This window comes from Candoia aspera, chromosome 1 (genome assembly GCF_035149785.1).
Source record: "Candoia aspera isolate rCanAsp1 chromosome 1, rCanAsp1.hap2, whole genome shotgun sequence".
NCBI classification, from domain to species: Eukaryota; Metazoa; Chordata; class Lepidosauria; order Squamata; family Boidae; genus Candoia; species Candoia aspera.
Window position 1 is genome coordinate 316,580,397 of NC_086153.1, and position 15,545 is coordinate 316,595,941.

The window sequence follows — 15,545 nt, forward strand, 5'->3', positions numbered from 1 at the left end:
TGATGGCACTTAATTAACCAATCAGAAGGATCTTCATGTTGTCTTCTGAACACTGTAGTACAATGGTGGCTTAAATTTAGCTCTTTCATTCAGCTAGAGCTATGTAAATATAGTGATGGTTTACGAGCAGCTCAAATTCTAAAACACTTAGGCATTTCTAGTACCAGCTTATGTGCACAATGCCTTGCATAGGGTGGGCAATGTGACTGCCTCTGGATGTTTTGAAGTACAGCTATCACCATCCCTGACCACCAGCTGTGGTGGCTGAGGCACATGGGAATTGCAGTGTTGTGTAGTAGTTAAAGATTAGGGAGACCCACATTCCCATCCATCTTCAGCCATTGAAACTCACTGGGGGACAAGCCAGTCACTCTTTTTCGGCGCAGCCTACTTCACAGATTCTTGTTATAGGATAAAATAAAGAGAGGTATCCATATAAGACACCTTGACAATCTGTTAGAAAAGGCAGGGTATAAATCTAAAATGCTTGGAGGATGCCACATTGTCTATATTTGATGCAGGTCATGTATGTTAGTACAAACAGAAACAAATCTGCAAATCAAACTAATTGTTCTGTACTTTAAAGGCCAGTTCTTGGTAAATTGCCTTCCCAATACAGAATTGAGGAACTGCTATGAGCATCAGGCAAGGTCCTGATGCGTGTGCTGCAGCTTTGAGGTGAGGGGTGTTACCCCAGCATAAGATTTCCTGAAAAAGTGAAACATGTCCTAATAACATACACATATATATTTTCTATGATTTGGATTTTATCTGTATTTTAGTATGCACTGCTTTGAAAAATAGAAACAGGGTGGGTATATATAGACAATAAATACATTTCTGAATGAAAGAAATAAAGTATTTAAACAACACTGTATATCTTAACCCATTTTTAACATACTATTCCAAAAATCTAGGCTAGCATTTTAGAAAGCATGATTCCTTGATGTTTATGCTGCTTTTTACAAGGCTTCCTGTATAGGGCTTTCTCTTAGAAGTTCAGTATTGCAATTTTGCATTAAGGAGTTAAATAGAGGCTCTGTTTGTGTCTCTTAAGAGCCATTTATTTGGGCATTCAAATTAATTAAATTCAGGACTTCTAGTGATGACTATGCTTGGCAATTGCCTGATGTCCACTGCAGGGATGCAAATTTTCTACAAAGCTAGGAACAGTGGGTGGGTTGAACATCTAAATATATTGCAGAACTTCGTGTGTGGCAGTATAAGAAGTTTCCACTGTGGCCTCCTATATGCCTTTTGCCTGCACTAAATGGGGAAATGAAATGAGACTCCTTCCTCTGTGTCTGTCTTGGTAGTTCCTGGCAATGCCATGAGTCAGTCACTTAAAGGAAGTGCTACTTCCAGGACAGCAGATGTTTTGCTTGTGGAAAAGCTAGTCATCTCTCTGACCTCAAGCCAGCAGTTTGCAGATCTTATGAATGAACTGTTCAGCTTTCAATGGACCTTGAGTAGCCTTGTGACTCTTATTGCAGTGACTTGGGGTTGCAACAGCAGCAGCAGCCGTTACAACTGACTTCCTCTGTTTCTCATGTTTTATAGACAAGGCCTGAAAGCATGCGGCATATGTTCTGTAGTATAAGGAAAGCAAGGGAGCAGTGTTTTTGTGGTTGCTAAGAGTGAGGAAGTTTGGTACATGGTAGGAGAAGGACTATTTCTCTATCCCTGTATTTATCCCCCAAAATCTCATGGAGTTTGATGGTGGGGATCAATGCATTCAGCTTACACTTTGTATCTTAAAACATTTTTATGCAAGTCCCTGTTTTGTTTCTTGGATTTTTAAATGGTACTTCTTGAGACAATTGCTATTGAATTATCTTACCTACTATTGGGGGGTGGGGGGGAGTGACCAACTGATTAGATTTTTTTTTAATATGTTACTTTAACATTTTTTTATTTCCTTTTAAAAAAATATTATCTTTCTAATTCACTGAAGTGTAACAAATCCAAAACAAAAAAATAAAAGCCAGCTTAAAACATTGAAACAATAACAGCAGTAAAAAGTGCAGACGGCTCAGTGTGCTTTGTATGTTTCTGTTCTTCAGTGGGGAGGGAGGGAGGGAGGGAGGTCATCATGAGGTTACTGCAAAAGGCTAAATGTCTTATGCAAGAAGACTCCTGGATATCCTTAATTCTGAGACTGCATTTTCAAATTTTGGGTGGTTTGGCAGAAGCTAGATGTAAGCTTTTCCAACTCAGGCTAGTTCACCAGTGATTCCTGGAGAGGAATGATTTCTCCATGGTGATGAAACTTTTGTTTCATCCAGTTAACTGCTGTAATGTAAGTGACTTGGAATTCTGTCTCTAAGATATTGACTGTCAAAGACCACATATGGTGTCCAAAACCATTTGCAGGAGGTTCTTTGGTTCCCAGTTGGCTTTTAAACCCAATTTATTTGACATTCATAGACTTAATTATATTGGTTGCAGGACTCTTCACTCCCATATGAATTTGCTGGTGCTTCTGCTTTGTATGTTGTCCTTGCCTGAAGTATGCCAACACAGGCCTTGTTTTGAAGTCGTACCATAATTGTGCAATTCAATCCTGGGAAAGTTTGTTTTGCTTCTTTTTTCATTTTTCAGGTCAAAGTGATTCTCATCCAGAATATTTTTTTGAAGTTCTCTTTTCTGAGAACTGAGGGAAGCTGGAATTGTGTTTTATATTCTGTTAATATGTGTTGTACAGATTTGCTTATATATGGCTTGCAAGACACCTTGGTTAGATTTTTTTAAGGTGAGCTTCAAAACATACTGCACTGCAGATTTGCCACAAATGTTAAGAACACAGCGCTGTAACGATTAGGGAAGTGCTTGAATAGAGAAGTAAATATGGAAAGCATTTTAAGAACTTGAAAGTAGTTATAGGAGACTAAGAAAGCCAGTTTTATTGTTATGCTGTTTTATAAGAGAAAGATGCAAGGAAATCCAGCTGTTACTCAGCTTGTAGCAAGTGTAGTCAAAGCTCAGATGAACTGACTAATTATCCAAAGTTCACTGTGTAGCCACACTGACTCACAAAGGGAATAAGTGGAAGAACTCCTGAGGCTTGTTGTAGAGGTAAGCCATTCTAACATTGGTCTGTGAGATAAGATGAGACTGGGTTGGTTTGGTATGGGGAAGATGGTTGTATTGTCTTCCCCATAGAGTCTTAGTTTGTCAATTTCTTGTACTTTTTAATCACTGTGATAAAACCTATTGGCTGGAGGTGTTGAGGATGATTTCAAAACCTCTGGAACACTTGAGTTGATAGTGTGTTGATTTGATGATCAGGTTTTGTTTCCAAATAGTCCTCCACATATATTTGGGCACAATCTCAATTATCCTTGGCCCAATACAACTGAAATGCAGCCGATTGTGGGAGACTAATACAAAAAGTAAATATTGCCCATTGGAAAACATCTCAGTAGTTAATAAGAATAGATTGCACTTTAGGCTAATACAGGCATTATCCTTTTGTGAATAATCAACACACAATGAAGGAAATGAAACAGAGTGTACATGCTCTGTTTCCTTATCACCTCCATTAATTGGACGGACAACTTAAGAATTAAGGAGTCTTTTCTACCTGCATATGCACAGATAGACAATGATTCTTACTTGTCCCTCAAATCCACAAAAGAATTGCTGAATGAAGATTCTCACAAGCTCTGTCCTTACTTGTTCATATCTCACAGAAGAAAAATGCCCAAATAGGATTTGTGTATGTTCTGAGATAGTGGAGGGAGGGAGGGAGAGATTCCCACCTTCATTTTTATGTGTATGACCTAAACAATGCCATGCAAACCACAATTCAGCATGACGTATCATGCTTTGCTAAGAAATTATTAGAGACCAGTATTTGTAAAAACATGTATCCATTTCTTTCTTATAAATCTCCATTTCAGTAATAGGTATTTGTCAGGGTCAGTCTCGCTTCGCAATAAGACACAGACTCACTTAATGGGTATTAAGGATTTCTGGTTTATTGGAATGATGGCTGACAGAACGAAAAACGGGAACGGGGGTGGTGATGTGGAGGTGCCCCTTTTATACCCTCTTGTAGTGCCCCGGGCTCCTCCACCCTGCATTGTCCCGATCCCTCTTGATGGGACCCTTGATGGCTGCCTGGGCGTTTTCCCGGTGTCTTCCTTTGTCCCCCGGATTCGGTTGTGTCCTCCAGGGCACCAGGTGCGGCTTATCTCCGTTCTTCCGACGTCCTTCTTTTCAGCTGTCTATGGGTCCATGGGTATGGGTGCTTTTGGGTGCTTGTGTTAATCCCTGGTTTAATTATCTCCTTCCTCTATTTCTTAATGATCATGATCTACGTTGTGAGGCTCTTTGTGCCTTGCAACGAGGCCATGACATATTGAACAGTAAATAGGCATAGTTTTTATTGTGAACCGCCCAGGGTCCCCCGTGTGGGGGAGATGGGTGGTGATAAAAATTTGATAAATAAATAAATAAACTAATAGAGAGATGAACTCAATTCATACCTAGTGTGCCCTATCTTAGCCACAGTCAGGAGCTTTTTAGTAGCAAGTGAAATTGTATTGGTTCCTTATGTCACCTGATTTCTATTGAGGTTGACACTATATGAGCTCCATTGGCCACTCAGTAGAAGTGATGGATTATAGCATGGAGCAGTTAGTAGTGTCATCATCCAGCAACTTGCTTTATTAGTATAAAGAACAAGAATATCTGGGTTGTAGTGCTAGAATTTTCTTAGATTCCTGTGACTTCTACATTTGAAAGTGGCAGGTGTGATACAGCAGATAATTAAATGTCATAGTGATTAGGCTGAGAGAGAGATTCCTTTTTGTATCTCTAATAACAAATGGGATATATAGCAAAATGTAGTGTAGAGTTACTGTTTTACAATTGCCAGCCAGTTTTTCAACCAAATTTAATTTTATTCTGCCAACAAATAATTAAAACTGTGGAGTCCTTAGTGCTCTCTGAACTTGGTTGTTTGCTTGCAGACATTTCATTATCCAACTAGGTAACATCATCAGTGCTAGTGAGTGGGGGGTTTGTTCCCTGTTTATATGCAGTTAACTTGCCCTGCCAGTGTTGGTGGGGGTGTGGTTTTCTCCTTGGTAGTTCCTTGATTGGGGTATTGTTTTCTGCTTGATTGTTTGTCTGGTGCTAATCCCTGCTTGGCTGGATGTTGGCTGCTGAAGGGGATGTGTTCTGGTCTACACTCACTAGCACTGATGATGTTACCTAGTCAGGTAATGAAATGTCTGCAAGCAAACAACCAAGCTCAGAGAAAACCAAGGACTCCACAGTTCAACCCTGAGCTACTTACATTCTCTTCTGTTAGATAATTAAAGGCTGTAAAAAGCTGGCTGTTCCCTCAAGCATTGGCACAGGGTAAAGCTGAGCTTGGGGATTGTATTGGAGAGTGGTTGAGGTGCCAGGTTCTGATTTGGGGGGGGTTGTTGTTATGAGCCAACCAGAGTTGTGCTATATAAGGCGGCCAGCCATTGTAAGTCTTTTAAATAAATAAATAATAAATAAATCTGAGAGTGCTCAGTCCTTGCTGAAAATAAGCCTGCAGTGCTAAATGAATTACATAAATCTAAATTTGAAGTTATAAATGCACCTATTATCTCTCAACCTTTTTTCCCAGTATGGATTTAATGGCATTATGTTTGCTTACCTATAGTCTATACAGAAATAACACCAGAGTGTTATGAAAACCAAAGAATAGGTTTTGCTATAGTCATTTGCCCTGTGTTATAACAGTGATAATATTTTTATAGTCCAAAAGATCTAGAACATAGTCAAATAGCATAGGAACTTCTTGAAGTTAAACAGCTGTAGGTTTGGATAGCAGATCAGCTGGGCACTTGATATCTACTGCTTGGGACTCTCTACAGTAGAAAAGTAGATTATGGATATTATAAATGCTTTTGAAAAGCAGTATTTTGTAGACAGGTGTTAAGGGAGAGCAGTCTAGTGCAGCTTTCCAAATCTGGACATCAGATACATGAATTTAATCTTCTACACATTTTGTGTTGTGCTTGCTGGGAAATTCTGGGAAATGAAGTCCACAGAGCTGGAAGGTTCCCAAACTGGGGGAGATTATGTGAGTGAAACCAATTTTTCAGTAGAAGACTTTTTAAATTGGGATTGATTTGGAGAATGGGCGGAGTAGTTCTTGGTTCACTGTAATCAAGTATAGAGACACATCCAATTCCAGGGTCTGCTCCCAATTTCTAAGTTGCATCTAGAAAATTAGTAGTGATAAATTCCAGTTTTTGGAGAAGCTCCAATGGCTTCCAAGAAGGCCAGGGATTATCCAAGACGTTGTTTGGGATGCTCTGCTTTAGACAGTGGAAACAGGTATGTGCATTCTAAATAATGGTGCTGCTTCCAGTGTGCATAATGATTTGCTCTTTGATTGGCTTGCTTCTTGAAGTTAGCTTTGTGTTGTGGCCTCAGTCATATTTCTGTGGCTTAGTTAAATGTTCTGAATGACTATAAGTAAGCCGGGAATTCTTTGCAATCATCCAGATTGAAATTTACGTCAATTTCTTTCTTTATTCCAAGGATGGCAATACAACACAGGTTTAGAGCAGAGGCAGACAAGTGGGGCGGAGGGAACAACAAGCAAAACTGGTGCATTAATATTCTGGTGGGCTTAACATAACATTTTTTAAAAAATAATTCTTCCACAAAACTGTTCTGAAGGCTGGAATTTTGGCCTTGTCCATTCTGATGATGTCATTTCGCTATTGTTCTCAGAGGCTAAGAAATAGATGTGCTTTAAAAAGTATACTCCCTTGGCCTTAGGTGGAAATAGATATAAGAATCAATGGTTTAGCCTGGCCATTTAGCATAGTAGCTACTAAGCAAGGATTAGCCCCTTTCCTCATCCAGTCCTCTAACTTAATAAAGATAAAACTATCATTTGGAGCAAAGTAAAGGGAGGAGTGGGGATGTTCATTTTGTAAGGAAAAAAATTAAGCAAACTGTGCAGCATAATAGGCTTTTGTGATGCTAAAAAATGCACTGTGCCAAAGTTATGGTAAGAATTTTGTAGGTTTTCTAGCTGCTGGAATAGTTCCTTCCTCTGTTAGAAGTTTTTCCAGCATTAAAACAGAAGAATGGAATAGCATGTTTTTCTTTTTTAATACAAAAAAAAAGCAAATGACAATGCAAACATTCAGTGCTAAAATGAAGCTGGCCATTCATATGATGTTGCTAATTTGAACATAAACATGCTGCTAATGGTCTTGGTCTCGTAGTATAATTTTTCTGTATTTCCTGCAGCATTAAAGAAAAAAGCCTATTATTTTTCTTGGAGCAGCAGAGTTAGCCTGATCTTATGAATGCTGGATGTAAAACTGAATGCAAAAGGTTTAATAAACAAACTCTCAACTGTATTCTGTCTGAATATTTTTGCAGAAATGGAGAATGCATTAAAATTACTTCTAGTGGCAGCTGCCTCTTTTGACAAGTATAGACTGTCATACAGTAAACTTTATCTCTCTCTAGTTTTAGTCATTACATTTTTAATAATTAATAACTTACCATTTGCCTATTTGACCCTAGAGCTAGCTTTCAGTATTTTTAAAATGCTTTCTGTATGTTGACATCAAATCTCAATGAAAGTTATTAATACAAATTACTGAAGTTATAAGCTGCCATAAAACTTCAATAAATAAATATTTCAATCTGGCATCTAGATTTTTATTTTATTTTATATTTTCAAAGCCAGTCAAGGAGAAGGAATTGCCCCAATAAGAAGCCACCTTAAAAAGGTCTCATCCCGTATAGTTCTTAAGGGACTCTCTCCTGGTTCTCTCTTTCCTTTATACACTTAAATTGTACATGAAATCCTTTTAGATGCACTTCATCTTATTTTGAAGCCCAATAACATATTTCCATGCGTGCTTGTAGTCCTCCTTTGCTTTCTTCCCAGAATACTTGGTTAGCCTTCTCATTCTTGTGAACGCTGTAGAAGGTAGCTGGTATGTGTTGGTCAGGGGCTGTTTCCCCTGGGGTTTGATAACTGAGACAGAAATACCCATTCCTGGATTCAAGTTGGAAACATACTTCAGCTTCCCCAGAAAAAGACTTATCCAGTCACTTCCGAGGACCAGGACCACAGATATTTGCAAACATGGAAGATCCTCATTAATGTTGACCCCAGCCACCTCACGCTCTCCATTAAATCAGGAGTGGGATTGTGCTTTTTGGATAAGAATGAGATCCTCTGAAATTCTCCTATGCTTCTCAGCACTGGCAAAGCTTCATCAAGACAATTTCAGTGTGTTCTTATTCTGCTCTCAGGAAAATGTCACTGCTCATAGTCTGCTAGGAAGGTGTGAGGGCTGAACCCAGCAAGGCAGGAAATAAAGAGTCTGAGATCTGACAAGACTGTTATGAAAACACTGTGCAGGTGCCCTCAACATCCAAGGTTGAGAAACGTGCGTGAAAAGTCCATTACTATGTAAGGGAGGGAGAAAGACATAGAGTTTAAACCCTGCAGCTGACATGTAAATATGGCTAGATTCTTACAGTCTGCAGTAGCTGATCTTAGTCATTATGAGAGCATCTTTCACATCTGCAGTAAAAGCAGCATCTGAACCTTGCCCTTGAATCTGTTGAGTTCATGAGAGATTTATTGCTGGGCCTAGGGTGAAGCTTTGACAGAAGCAGAGATGGGATCAGTGCTGTGCCCTTCAACTAAGCTTTGTTGTTCAAGGCATCATTTAACCCCTTTAGCAGCAGACCTGTGTGTAATAGGCACAGTGAGCCTTAAAGTGTGTATGAATGAGTGGGGGATTGATGAGTTTTCCTATTTTAAAAGTGAACTAAATAGAGCCTGCTTCATGTGATGCCCTCTTGATGTATTTTGGAGTTGCCATAGTTACACAGCATTTTTTCTGCACCAGTGCCAATTGTCGAAGAAACTACTTCCTCACAAACTTGCCCTCTGGTAGCTCAACCTGGTGAGCGATTTGTTCCATAGCTTGGATAGACAGGGTGTAACTTTGGAAGGATTTCTTGTGGTCCCAAAGTCTTCATTTTTCTATGCTCCATTTTAGATAAAATGGCCTACAGCCGGTTGTGGTGGTTCAGAAATGCACATTTGTGTTGGGTATCTGTACGTATCTTTGATATTATACTACTCTCTGCTACTGTTTCATCATGGATTTCTGTGATGGAATACAAGCTGGTGCAAGCACTGGTGGTGAGCAGTGCACAATCCATTCCTGTTTATGTTCATACCTGGCCACTGTTGATTGAAACATGTTTCCTCAATGGATTTTTTTGTCCCCAAAGATAGATAATATTAATGAACTATAAGTGGAGCAATAAGTCTTAGGCAAAACCATGGCCATATGTAGTTAAAATGCCTTTGCAGAGCTTGGAATTAACTCTTGGGGAAGAGTTGGATTTTTCTTAAGGCCCTTTGAGTCAGAATTTTGCAGGCCTAATGGGACCAAACTGAGATCTCTGTTTAATAATTTAGGTGGTATTGGTATTTGTTTCTTGCAACACAGTCAATGGAGCCTTTAAGCATCTTGAAGATGCTTAACAGATGTATTATTGCATACATTTAATGGACTGCAATCCATTGCAACAAAGAGTTGTGATGAAATGGGCTATTATTTAATTATTATTTCAATTTATGCCCTTCATTTATAAAATAATGGATAAAAATACTAAACATCATCAATATCATATATTCTCATGGATAAGCCAAGAATATTAGGTGCCAAAATACATCCAAAAAATTGGGTTCAGCTTATCTGCAGATGGACTTACAGTATCTGCAAGTATAGGGCAGGATAATAATAAATAAATGAATAAATAAATATATGGTAATACTTTTTTGAAGTACTTGTATTTCCAGTACATATATTCTTATATATCATGTATAAGCCAATCTGTGGATAAGCTGACCCTCAAAAATTTAACTAAAATACCATGAAAAATGCGGGTAGGCTTATCTGTGGGTGGTGCATTTTTTGTGGTATTTTGGTTAAAAAATTGAGGATCAGCTTATCCACGGATGGGCTTATATGTGAATATATACTCTTATACAGACTCTCCTAAGTTAGTGAACATACCGGCTAGCAGGAAATTATCCCCTAATTATAGTGCTGCTGTGATCGGTGGATGGTTTGGATAGATGGTTCGATCTGTCTCTCAAAATTCACTCCAGGCTTTGCTCCCCTGCTTAAACTGAGCAAGCCCACTGCTGACTTAGTTTTTTCTGGTTAGGTGTTCTTTTTAACTAATTTTGTGAGTAGAATAATTTGATTTTCTGGAATGAGGTTCTCCCCCAAATTTGAACAGCTCCCACCCTACTGGTATTTTGAAGAGTCCTCAAGACCTGGCTTTTGCCCAGGCTTTTGGCGAGGATGACTGATGCCCCTTCCTTCCTTTTTGTTCCTCTCCAGGTTTGTTTCCTTTGTCATCGTTGTTCTGTCTTGTGCTGTTTTTTGTGGATTTTGTATTGTTTTTTGTTCTTAAAAGTTTTTAACAAATGTAAAAACACCCAGTTGCAGGGAATCAGGCAGCATAGGCTAGAAACTGGGAGACTGTGAGTTCTAGTCCTGCCTTAGGCGTGAAAGCCAGCTGTGTGACCTTGGGCCAGCCACACACACTCAGCCCAACTCACCTTGTTGTTGTGGGGAAAATAGGAGGAGGAAGGAGTATTATGTATGTTCCCCACCTTGAGTTATTTATAAAAATAATAAAGGTGGGATAGAAAATAAAATAAAATAAATAATGCAAGGACAGGTCTTACATTGAAGAAACTTCAGAGAGTGTGTGTTTTCTGTAGGAAATCTTGTCTTTCATCTCATAATACTGATATATCCCTCACCACAAGATATAACTTGGTGCTGTTCTAAACAGTTAAACCAGCTTGAACAATGCTGGCAGCTTCAAAACACCATTACTTTTTATGATTATATTTATACACATTTGTGTGGTGGTGTTTCCCATCCTTGGTGCTTGTACATTGGCACCCTTCTTTTAGAGGAAGGTCAAGGAGACAGAGTGGGGAGAAGGAAGCTGGGTCAAGGTTGGGTTTTTAAACATGATCAAGGCCGGATATAAAACCAGAAGATCTGGCAACTCATGGTTTCCATTTTGCACAGAATAGCCAATAATAGTGTGCAAAACATTTTGAGGTCCAAATGTTTTGACCTCAGAAGACTTATTACAATTTCACCAAAAGTGGCTCAGTGTTGGAATGAGCCATTCCAACATCTGTTGTGCAGTTGGAGCGTCTTTTCTCAAAACCAGAATGGGGCATTTGGGGGTCAGAACTTTTGACCCCAAGACATTATATCTGCTTCTGCTATCCACTACCATCAGATTTGAAAAGAAGTAAAACAAAAATCACACACGTTTTTCAGTCTCATTGTTTTTACTTGACTCAGTAGTCAGCAGTCCTGGTGGTTTGTGTTAATTGGGATTAGATTCCATTTGAACGGACGATAATGAACATCAAATATTGGCATGCATTGGACTGTTTGTGATTTTAATACTTTGTGTAGTCTTCAAATGGAATTACAATGTGTTTCTGTACCTGGATGCATTTGCTTATTAGGTTTTGGTGGGGTGTCAGGTCTTTGATAGGGAATAGGGGTAGTGAGAATTTCCATCCTCCTGTGTAAAAATGTCTTGCTCTGTAGGTTGCCTCGGCCATTTCAGTGACAATATCATGAGTGCAAAGGAATGCCCTAGTGAGCTAAGTGAAATTCAGGGCATGCCCCGTGAGTACCAGAATGGTTATCTGCTGGGCACCTGTGCAACGGCTGTGGATACAAGCTCTGGGTTCCGTCTTAGCTTTCAAGTATTGGTCTATAAACAGAGAACTCCTTTAAAGATGCAACTTCCCTACTTCACAAACTAAAGTCTTTGGGTTGTTTGGCGAAAGAATAGGCATTATTCTCTCCTAACCCTCCTTCCCTCACCCTCCAGATGCTTCAAGGCATAATGTAATCCTTTTCATCCTTTAGAATTGCAAAGATAAAGCTGGAACTGGTCGGGATGCCTCATCAACATCTGCTTTTTCTGCCGATTGCATCAACCTCATTCTCTTCCAAACTGTAATTTTCACTGTAATGATGGATTATGTTTGTCATACTTGATAGAAATCTGGCTTTTGCATTTTGGTTCTCCCCCTTTTTTCCCCTTCATCTCCCCAACCCGCCCACTGTCCTCATTTCTTTTTCTTTTTTAAGTAATAATAAAACCAATTCTCTTGCTTAAGACTTGAGAAGTCAAATAAATCTGAATTGAAGCTCAACTCACACAAGAAAAACTGCTCTTTAATTTTGGGATTGTCTGATGAGACTCGCGTCTTAGCTATTTATTTGTTGTTCCTTCTCTTTTAACGATGTTGCAGTCGTAAGGCACTGTTTTGCTAAATGTTGTGTAAAAAGTAAATTGTGCCATAGCAGATGTTGGTATTTGGGTGGCTGTCTGTACAACAGGGGGATGGCCACAGTCATCTCTGTCAGCTGTCTTCAGGCTCCACAGGCCTGCTGTGTGGTTACTTTGGTGTGTAAAAACAGCTCATTTCACAACTGGGGAAGCTTAGCATTATGCTTGGCATCAAGCCATTCCGCCGAGTTTAACACAAGTGTTTATCCAGCAATTTTCTTAACACTGGTAGCTCCACAATAATGTGTATTAAACTTCAATAAGGAAGTGAAGAGAATGAGAGTAAAGGCTGTTTCTTTTTTGTTTGCTTGCTTGTTTGCATCTCATTGTTTTCTTTTTTTTTTTTCAAGAAAACTGGTCATGGTGTTGAATCCCTTCTCTTTGTTTGCTCACTGGGAAACATTCCTCTACCATCCTGCACAACCTGCAGTCTTGAGGCCTCCATTGCAGCTCCTCACATTCCCCCAGACTCTGGTGTGTGCCAGCAACAAATGTCCACACCGCCATCATCTCTTTATATGAAGTGTAGGGGTGAATGGGAAAGCATGTGCATGAGAAAATGATTATATTTGAAATAATTGAATCTGGCTTTGTGTGTCTGTGTGCACATGGATGCCTTTTTAAAAGAAATTAACAGTTAACTAATTTAATTATAAATATTTTAAAAAGCAACACTGGGAGGGGGTCAGCTTTGAAGTGGGCAGTGGCCTGAGAAAGTAAATTAAAACATGAAACAATTTTTTCCACTAAATTGTGCTCACCTGTGGCTCTAAAATTCTTGCTTAAATATTAGGCTGCACGTTTTATGGAGATTTGATTGAGGCTTCTATTCTAATTGCTAAAATCTCATGGGATTAATTAGATGACAGCCCTCCTCTTTAGGCCCTTGGGTTTGCTGTTGCTAAGCGGGAGGCTGGAATGTCTGCTTATTTTACATCTATCATTTGCAGTCCTCCCAAGCTGGCATGGATGGCCTTAAGAATTGCTTTGGTGAATGCTCAGTATGTGGCTGGGCTGAGCTAGCTTGTCTATGAAGTTGATTGCAAGAGAGTTTTCCCAAGGGTGGCTCTCCAATGACTCTGGACTCTCAATCCCATCAGCCCCATCTGAAGTTGATGGGAGTTAGAAGTTAATTGCCTCTGAAGATTCCCCACTTCTTCCTTATCTCCCTTACCTGACGGAGCTTATGGGAGAGATCCTTCTGCTGTGTGAAATCCTAGTACCTTCCTAGTACCTCTGATACAGTATCTGCCTCTTGTTAGATGCTGAGCAAAAGGAAGTTGCAGGGAAGGGGAAAGTACTTAAAATTAGTGTCTCTCTTCACAGAGGGATATGAGAGCTGTGGGCAGGTTTAAAAGCATTAGAATATCAAACAAAAATGAACAGAATTAAATAATACATTTATGTATTATATTTGACTTATATGGCTGCCCATCTCACCATAGCAACTCTGAGCAGCTAACGTAAGATCAAATACAGATAGAACAATAAAAAGAAAAACATGTAATAAAAAAGCATAAAATAGCAATCAAGAACAACCGATCAACAGTAAATAAACAAAGCCTGACCTCTGTACCTTGAAAACGGTCAGGTCTCAGGAGCTTTCTGAAAGGCCAGAGGGTGGTGTGGTGTTGCAGAGGGCAGGTGCCATGACGGAAAAGGACCACCTCCTGGGTCCCTCTAGATGCCTACCCTTTATCAGTGGGACCCAGGGCATGCCCCTCCTGTTGGACCTGATGGGGGCAGGGAGAAACAAATGGAAAAAGGGAGTCTGTCAAATACATTTTGGTGGGCAGAAGTGGAGTCATCAGATACCAGATTTAAAATTATGCAATAATGCTGTGTTTCTCAACCTCAGCAACATTAAGCTGTGTGGACTTCAGCTCCCAGAATTCCCCAGCCAGCCATGGGTATTGCAGGATTGTTGCTTTTGTGTGCCTCTCATCAAGTTGAAGTCCACACGGCTTAAAGTTGCTGAAGTTGAAAAAAACTGCAGTAGTGAATTCCTCCATTTTTACCAAGTCATACTTAACACTTCTTGAGTTACAGATGTCTTTAGTTTCTGCTAGTTACTGTATTGTATGGATGGAATAAGGTTCCTAAGGAAAAGAAAACAAAGCCCTCAGTGATTGAATTTTCCCTTCCCAGAGATGAGTGTGGTTGTCTGTACCGCGTGCCAGATTTTACACAACCAAGTCTTTAAGATGGTAGCAGTGCAGTTCTCTCTGCTCTTGCTAGCAAAATTCTTGCTGCAGTCAGCAGACAGGTTTCCATACGTCCTTTTTCCTCTTCGTGCTTCCCAGAAGTATGGGAGAACTGATGTTTAAAGGAAGGAATGCTATATATTCATGGCTTCTGGTCCCAGCAGTGGCAGCAGGTGCTGCCAGAAAAATGACATCATATGTGTGTGTGTGTGTGTGCTCGCGGAGTAGGCCATTGTGGGGCGGGGGCTCCCTTTACATCCATTCTCTCTTCCTTTTTCAGTATCCAAAGCAGGAATTGTGGTGCAGCTGATCCCAGCTGGAGAGTATCTTAGTTAATCTCTATTAGGCTTATTTTCTCCCCCACTCCCCAACACCCTTCCCTCCGCTGCCTTGAAGTTGCTGGCACTAGCGAGATTCTCCAGGGTGGCCTCTGTCAGCTTGACCTTTGCAGCAGCAGCAGCAGCAGCAGCCGCAAGACTTAGCAGCTGCAACTGGGGAAGGCAGGAACAGATCAGAAGCAATGAGAAGTTGGGGGGGGGGGCGGAATTGAGCTGCATAGCCGCAACTCCTTTTTTCCTCTTGCCTTTCCTTTCTTCCTTTGCAAAATTCCCAGCATTTAGTCTGTTACTCTTACTTTATTATTCGTTTTTTAACATGGGTAAATTATTAGTATTTCTACAGTAGTGTGGCTAAAACCACTGGAGAGGACGATGATGTCAGTTGATAGAAGTGGGGCCCAACAGAGGAATTTGTTAAGGGTTAATCTTCAACATTATACCTTTCTTATGTAGTAAATTTATGTCGGATCTTTCTTGATTCATGGGATATCCACCAAGATGAAATACATAAGGGTCAGGAAGTGCAATTCTCGGGTGTTCTCCCATTTTGACACTAATCAGATCTTGACCAGTGTAGCTTCAGCAA

The 15,545-nt window shown here is 39.9% G+C and overlaps 1 protein-coding gene across 2 annotated transcripts in view; it reads left to right on the forward strand.

The window, feature by feature from the left end:
* The window catches only part of AKT1 (AKT serine/threonine kinase 1), a 106,238-nt gene that overhangs the window by 29,973 nt on the left and 60,720 nt on the right, over positions 1-15,545 (forward strand). Inside the window, exon 1 of one of the 2 annotated variants that reach the window (XM_063290408.1) lies at positions 2,976-3,075. The exons of the other annotated variant lie outside the window; for it this stretch is intronic. The gene's annotated coding sequence lies outside the window, so the exon portion shown is untranslated. Of the gene's footprint in view, positions 1-2,975; positions 3,076-15,545 lie in introns of those variants that run through there. 2 annotated transcript variants of the gene reach the window in all.